Source organism: Ambystoma mexicanum, chromosome 3p, assembly GCF_040938575.1.
Source record: "Ambystoma mexicanum isolate Mex_15411 chromosome 3p, UKY_AmexF1_1, whole genome shotgun sequence".
In the NCBI taxonomy this organism is placed as follows: Eukaryota; Metazoa; Chordata; class Amphibia; order Caudata; family Ambystomatidae; genus Ambystoma; species Ambystoma mexicanum.
In genome coordinates this window covers 638,632,603-638,640,450 of record NC_090925.1, presented here as the reverse complement: position 1 = coordinate 638,640,450, position 7,848 = coordinate 638,632,603, and positions in this window count along the sequence as shown.

The following is a 7,848-nucleotide window of genomic DNA, read 5'->3' as shown; positions in this document are numbered from 1 at the left end:
CCACCCAAAGACCACAGAGACGCCGACGACTCAATGCCCTTGCTGGACCACAGTTCTTCAACTCTTTGCGGTCCAGAACTATGGACACCGAGGTGCCCCGCTCGCCTCTTCCTTGCAGGATGTTTACGCTTCTCTGTCAACGAGCACCGCTAGGAACAACGCAGCCACTTCAACGTCGTAGCTCGACCTGCTCTCCGTGGGACGTTCTACGACCCGTGACTCCTGCCTGAAAGGGAGGACACTCAAGAAGGGTTGTCGATTTCCCCGACACGGAACGCTAAAACACCAAGGTACTTTGGGGTTGCAGAACTATTGGGAAGTCTAAGGGTGATCAATATATGGACTGGGCTTGTATTTTTCTTCTACAGGTTGCCCAGGTGGATAGATCTCCACACAGAGATGTGTTTAACGGTAGTTACCAGTATTCTGCCTATTGCTCAACCATCCTGCTTCCCTTCCTCTCTCTACTGCTGGTTTCCTCTTTATTTTGATCTGTGTGTCATTCTGGCCATATGCACTTTAATAAGATCGAGTAACGTTAGTGGTACCACTTTAGAACTGTACATATTTACCATTGTCGATTTTCGGAGTACGAAGTGAGTTTTTGTGATCGTGTATATGACTTTGAATATTAATTATATAAAGACTGTGTTTTAACCGATACAGTGTGTGGACATTCCTTCGTGGGGGTTCAGGGACTACACTGTACTTAAGAACCAGCTCGCATCACCTCCCGAGAAGCTAGGCCTTGATTGCTCGACTACGTTACCATAATAGAGAATCTTGGCAGGGGTCTCTGTGCCTCACCTCTACCATATAGAGAGCGGAAGTGCAGACCCCCCCTCCGGTCTTTACACTGTGCTTTCATTAATATCTCCTTCTGTGTTCCGTGCTGCCCTGCACCCTTTTCGTCGTTGCTGCAGCTGGCCTGAAATTACAGTAAAGATATCATGCAATTCAAGTAATTATGCATTTCAGACCCCACGATTTTTCCTGTTGACTGGGCATCACATCTAGCTCTGTCTCGGGGTGTCAGTGGAGTGCGCATTCTTATTGCTGTGGATATTTCGTGTGGCTTAAGATGATGGTCAGAACCGGGTTGATTCCGAAGTGCATACAATGCCAAAGGAAGGCAGTGCAACCATCCCTTTCATAGAGTAAGCTTCAACTTGGCCATCCTTTCCTTTAATAAGCCGTTGAGCTTCTCGCATATTCCGTTACCTTGCAGATGATACACCGATGAGAATGTGTGCTTTATACCAAGCAACAAGCTAATCTGCTCGAAAACTTCATTTACAAAGTGGGTCCCGTTATCTGATCTCATGACTTCACATATCCCCCCATCTGGGAAATACCTCCCTCACTAGAAAGGTGGCTGCACAGGTAGAGTCTGGGTGTATACAGGGACCTGCTTCTATCCCATCTAGAGAATGGACACACCACAACAATTAAATATCTGTACCCGTTACATACTTGAATCATATCGACATAATCGACATGCAAGTGTTGAAAAGGTCTGTTAGGCCTTGGGATAACTCCTCTAATTACCTTCAATGTGTGCCCAGCTGTGAACTGTTGGCAAATTATACAGTTCACCAGAAAAGGTGCAACATGTTCCGCTACGTTTGGTATGAACCACTCTTCTGCGAGCGTTGCCGCTGGATTCTCTTTTGCCATTTGTGCTGGGTAATATAACTGCTCCAGCACTAATTTTAACAGGGCTATAGGCATTACTGGTTTACCAGTGCTGTCTTGTCACCACAAGCTGTCAGAGGAGTTTAAAGAGCACCCTCACCGCTTCCAAACATTTTTCTACTCCTGCGGTGCCTCCCGTTGGAGTTCCATTAACTGTGTTTATCCCAGATTATTATAACTTTCAGGTGCAATCCATGCAACCATCATTTTCACATTTGTGTGAGTGACTTCCACTTCCATGATCGTCTCACTCTTGGATGCATTACGCTTGGCTTCCGTATACGCTGCTTGATTTCCGCGTGAGATAAAATCTGTCCCCTTTCGTGTGGGCAGCGCATTTCATGACCGCTATGCCCACTGGGAGCTGTGGTGCATTGATCAGTTTGTCTAACAAGGCTGCATGCTGTACTGGCGTGTCGTCCGCTCGTAGGTAGCCCCTCCTTTTCTAGCATGCTAGGCCTGTGTGCACTGTTGATGTCACATAGGCAGAGTCACTGTACACTGTTACTTCCTGGTCTGTGTGATTCTCAATCGTGAGTATCAATGCCAATATTTCTGATCTTGTGCTGAATAATGAGATGGTATTCGTGCACTAAGGAGTACTCGAAATTGTCCATCTGCTGTGTGTTTTATTACAGCGACACCTGTATATCTTTGCCCATCGGTTTGATCGATTCAGCTGTCAATGAAGACACTTTCTCCTTCTGCCAAAGCATTTCTTTCACTCTGGGGATTTCATCATAGAATTCTTCATAATTTGCACAGTCATGTATTGGCTGTCCCTCAGTGACTGGCTCAGCTATAAACATAGCTGGGTTCACTATCTTGCATCGGGCTATCTTAATCGAAGGATTCGATATGATCACTTCATAAGCAGAAGCTCTCTGAGATGTCAGTGTGCCTTTCGGTTTCTCTAGAATAGCAAATAGCGAGTACTCGACATACAACGTCATGGAGCATCCCATCACAATGGTAGTAGCCTTCTCGATTGCAAATGCTGTGGCAGCCAAACTTTGTTCGCAAGGGAAATTACCTCCCATTACTGGGTCCAAATTGACACTATAATATGCCAAGACTTGTACCCCAGTGTGGTTCTCTGTGTGAGAACTGCCGTCATAATGCTGCAATTCGTGTGTGAGAACAGGTAAAATTCCTCTGCATAATTGGGGATTCCTAAAACTGGTGCCGTGCAAATGCTTCTTTTGCACTCAGAAAATCCTTCCTCCATGGTCTTAGACCATTCAATCTTTTCTTCCGTTACTTGTGCCTTCTTTAGGGCCTGAAGCAATGGCTTGGTGTAGGAGCTGTAGTCAAAAACCCATGCCCTGACATAGTTGCATAGGCCTAGGAAACTCTGAATCTGCTTTACCGTATGTGGCTTGGCTGTGTTAAGCATGGCTTCAGCTCTTTCTGTGGTAACTCTTTTTCCCTCTTGTGAGATCAGCTGACCTATGTATAGTACTTCTCGTTGACAATACTGTAACTTCTCTTTGTCAACCTTATATCCTTTCTCAACCAATATAGTCAATAGATGAACAGAATTGTGTCTGCATTGCTCCTTTTTCATGCTACAAATTAATATGTCGTCTACATATTGCAAGACAACACTCTCTAATGTAATATTGCTTAGGTCCATCTGCAGGACTCTTAAAGATAGAAGGAGACTCACAGCACCCCTGGGGTAGCCTTGTGCTTTTCAGATGCATCTGTCTGAATGTGAATGATGTCAGATCTTGTGAGTCAAGGTGCACCTGGATTGAGAAAAATGAATTTTTCAAGTCAATCACTGTGAAATATTTTGCCTCAACAGGTATATTACATAGAATTGTAGCTGGGTTCGGGACTAAAGGGAACTCAGCCTTAACAATATAATTTATCAGCCTTAGATCTTGAATTAGCCTCTAATGCCCCCCTATTCATTTTTTGATAGGGTAAACCACAGTATTGCATGACGACTCTGACGTCACTAAGATGCCTTGCTCCACCATAGCTGAAATTGTCTTAAAAATCCCTTCATCTGCCTCCCTGGACATGTGATATTGTTGTGCTTTCAGTAGAATTGCACCTGGCTTCAGTTTAATCTTTACTTCCTCGACTACTTTCAATTGACCTACGTCATAGGGTCCTGTGGTCCACACTGAGAATGGCACCTGTGCCATGTCACTCTCTAAATTTTCAGGGCGGTTCTGTGCTAATATCATCCTCTGAGGCACTTCTCTTTTGATCATTTTCACCCAAAAGTTGAGGCTCACCTCCACTGTTGTTTCTCCTTCGTCTATCGTCATCAGTGACATCAGTCAATCAATACCCCTCTTCAATGGTGATTACTGTGCACCATTGTCGGCCTTCATCATCATGACCATCGATCAAAATATCGCATTGCAGCTGTATGTATCATTAAAGGAAATACTTGTCCCCTTTCCTCGTGCATAGTTATTCTTGGCCTGAACAGAAATTCATCTGGGGTCCTTATGGGTTTCTCAGCAAGGCCTGGCAGTCCTGCCATTAGCACACGCATTCCATATGTGAATATTTCTGGCTCTAATGGAATGGCTCTCATGGCTGTGTGTCCTGCGTATGCATACGTTTGAATAGTGCATTCCTGGAGTTGAGCATACTATGCCCTCCTTCGTGAACTAGATTATCATATTTAGTTTTGTCATTAGATCTCGACCCAAAATGTTTACTGGGGTTTGTTGTGAATATATTAGAGGCACATTCATCTCAAATTCTCCTATAGAGACAGGAAGTGCATTTGTAAAGGGAACACAACTTGTAGCTCTTGTGAAACTCTGAGTATTTATAACATTGCCGGACAAGGAAAACTTGCCCTCACGTATACACAAACGTGTTGCACCTGTGTCAACTAAGAAGAAATCTTCCTTATCCCTATAATGGCATCCCCCCTTGGTTCCCGGTGAGGGTCTGGTGTCACTGATAGGATACAACAAATCAGGGTTCCCAATGAGCTATCCTAGTCCATATATAATTTTTTCCCACCTTGGGCGAATGGCCGGTGTTACTCCTCATACCAGGGTTCACGATCTGCCCTGTGCTCACTGTCTGTGACAGTTGCATCGGTGACTGTTGGGACTGTCCTTGTGGAAAACTCACTGAATTCTGGGGCTGTAAGCCTTGTTGTGCTCCTGGCATTTGTTGTTGCACTGTGCGATTTTGTGCAACTCCCTGCTGTAAGAATGCAGGTGGATTCGCCGCACATGCTCCTATCGCTTGGCCGTTCTGCATCATGGCTCGATTCCTGCATGTGTGCGTTAAATGCCCTGTCATCCCACACAACCAACATACTGGGGTGGTCTGATCACTTGCCCATTAGACATATCTTGATTGCCATTTTGCATATTTTGAAAACCCCCTTGATTATTCTGGAAACCTCCCTGATTGCTCTGCCATCCTCTTCCTCAAAATGCTCTTCCCCTGGGGTAAAACACAGTATTGCCCTGATTATTCTGCTGTGGATTAGTGACTTGTGGCATGCTCGACTCAGCTGTGTTAGTTATCATGGCTCCTTTGAGAGCATATTTTGACAATTTCTTCTATACTAATTTTGCCTCTTCACCCTTTCGTGCAGCTTCTTTTTTGCGATTCTTTTCTTGTAGCAGTCTGCAATAGTGTGTGATGGTCAACTGTATTTCTGACCATGGCTTGGCCTCGATTCCCACCAATTTCTTGAGCTGTTTCTGTAATGATTCTGGCAGCCCTTGGCACAATATATGGTAGAACACGGGTACAGATTTCCCCCAAGATTCCCGAGTCTCGAGTACCCAGGCGTTTTGAAAATTCTGTATGTAAATTATTGGGTTTTCTGACTCCTTCATTTTCCATGTCATGATAGCTCCCATATCGGAAGTATCTGAGTATAGCACTCATAGTGCTTTCCATGCCGCGGCTCTGCTATTGTTAAATGGAGCTCCATCATGTGCAGTATTAACTGTGGTCATACCAGGGTAAACCGCCCATGTCCACTTATTGTCTGCTCTATCACCAAGTATGGCGATTAAGAGACCTTTGATATCCCTGATAGCTAATGTGTTCCCTCCCATCATGTTTTCAAGCTCGATTATTCATTTCCTGGCTCCCGACGTTAACATTGCAAGCTTGTTTTTCAGGTTTTCCCAATCCATGGAATATATTGTGGTCTTGCTCCACCTTTCTCGAGTAACGGAAATTGAGATGCATAGCCCTCTCTCTCTTCTCTCATTGTTCTCCTGTCTGTCGCAAGGGTAATGTTCCTGCATCGCCGCCTACCTGGCAGTGTCCTTAGCCGGCTCACACAGGGTGGTGGAGACATCCCTCTCTGGCTGTGAGATACTTCTTCGTGTCGGTATGATTGTGTGGCTGACTCTGATGCCCTCGGTGCAGACTCACTAGTGTCTCACCATCTTATTCCTTTTCCCCTTGAGAATCATCTTTCGCATCTTCTCTCTTCCTCCTCTGTTTCTTCATGCTCCTCTCTTTCGGTGTCAGACATTGTCTGCCCCCAACTTGTGCAACTTCTTGCATCCTCTTTGCTATTGCTTATTTCTAATCTATCTAGGGAAAGTTCTCTATTCCCACTGCTTCTGGAGACATCCTCAGTGTCATAAAGCTGAGTGCCCTCCAGGCGCTTGTTTTCCTCCTCCCCTTGGGGTACTTGTTCTAGCCCCATTTCATCATATATCCTATCGATTGTTTCTCCGATGCTTCTCGTGTTGAAGTCATCCTCGATATTTGTTCTAGATGTGCCTGGTACTGAATGGTACTCAGGAAAGAATCTTCTATGTCCTCCCAATCTACTACTGGCTCAGGTTTTTTAATCTCTCTTTCCAGTTATTCAAGATCGCGTACTCTCTGTCTTCGCTTAGGTTCTATATCATCATCAAACTCTTTGCGCGTCCTCACTTCCTCTCTGACCCTATCTTCCTCCTTTTTGTTTTCATCCCTACGTTCAGTTGCCCTTCGGATCTCCTCATCCCTTTCTCTCTTTATTCTGTTTTCTCGTATCCTTTATTCTTCATCTAACCTTCGCTACTCCTGTCTGCCTTGTTCAGTGGCTGCTTTCTGTTTGCGATCGCGTTGCCTTTCTTGCTCTTCACAATATAACTGTTCTCGTCTCTGTCTATCTCTTTTCTTTATTCTTTCATCTCTCAATCCTTTGTCTTTTTCCCTATCTTTCCTCTGTACATTGTCTAACTTCTCCTTTTGTTTCGCGTCATCAATGCCCTTGCCGTCAAGTTTCAACAGAATCTGCCCTCTTACCCATTCATTCTGTGCCAGTGCTATCTCATCAGTTCTATCCTTGCTTCCTTTCCATCTTTTTCCTTCTCTCTCCTTGTCAAGAGATGACCTTGCCTGTGTCTGGTCTCTTCTCTCGTCAACGTGTCTCTCCTTGTCGGGACTTTGGAGGTGATATCTCTATCTCTATCTTTATCTGGACTTTTGTCACTACTTTGCGTAGGTGACTCATATGCTATACCCTGTGGCTGCTTTCAATTCTCTCAACGGGTATAACCCTTCGTCCTTATCATTCTCAATCTTTGTTTCAGATGGGGCAGGTGGCGCTGAGGGCGTCTCACCCCGCTCTGTGCCTACATTAAGTATCCAGTATGATGGTGATTCCTCTTCCTTGTCTTGTTGATACATTTTCCACAATTCTAGGCTAGCTAGGCATTTGTCTAACTTTTTCCCTGTTTATGTGGTGTGCAAGTATGTCGTCATATGTTGCTGCAAAACTGCTTTAGATAATGACCCGCCCTGTGGCCAAGGCATAAACGTTTTGTGGGCGGTTCCTTAAACCCATTCTGCACTGTACTTTTTCAGTTTAGGTGCAAGTTTGGGCAACTGTTTGCACATGTGTGCTAATGAGGTTATGTCTTCCACGCTTAAATCTGTTCCCTTTCCCTTCATATATAACTGGTCAATGCTTTACGTGACTTAAACAATTCCAACAATATGAGCGAGCACCAATCACTGCAAACTCGAATCCCGATATTTCCACAAAATGTTATATCTTCTATTTGTCGAGGAACTAGAGTTACTTTATGTCGATAGTCAATGGTTGTCTTATTCTAATCGATAATTGATAACCATCCTCTGCTACCAAGTGTGCTCCGAGACCCCCGACCGGCCCATAGAGTCGGAGTTTGCTCAGAAGCA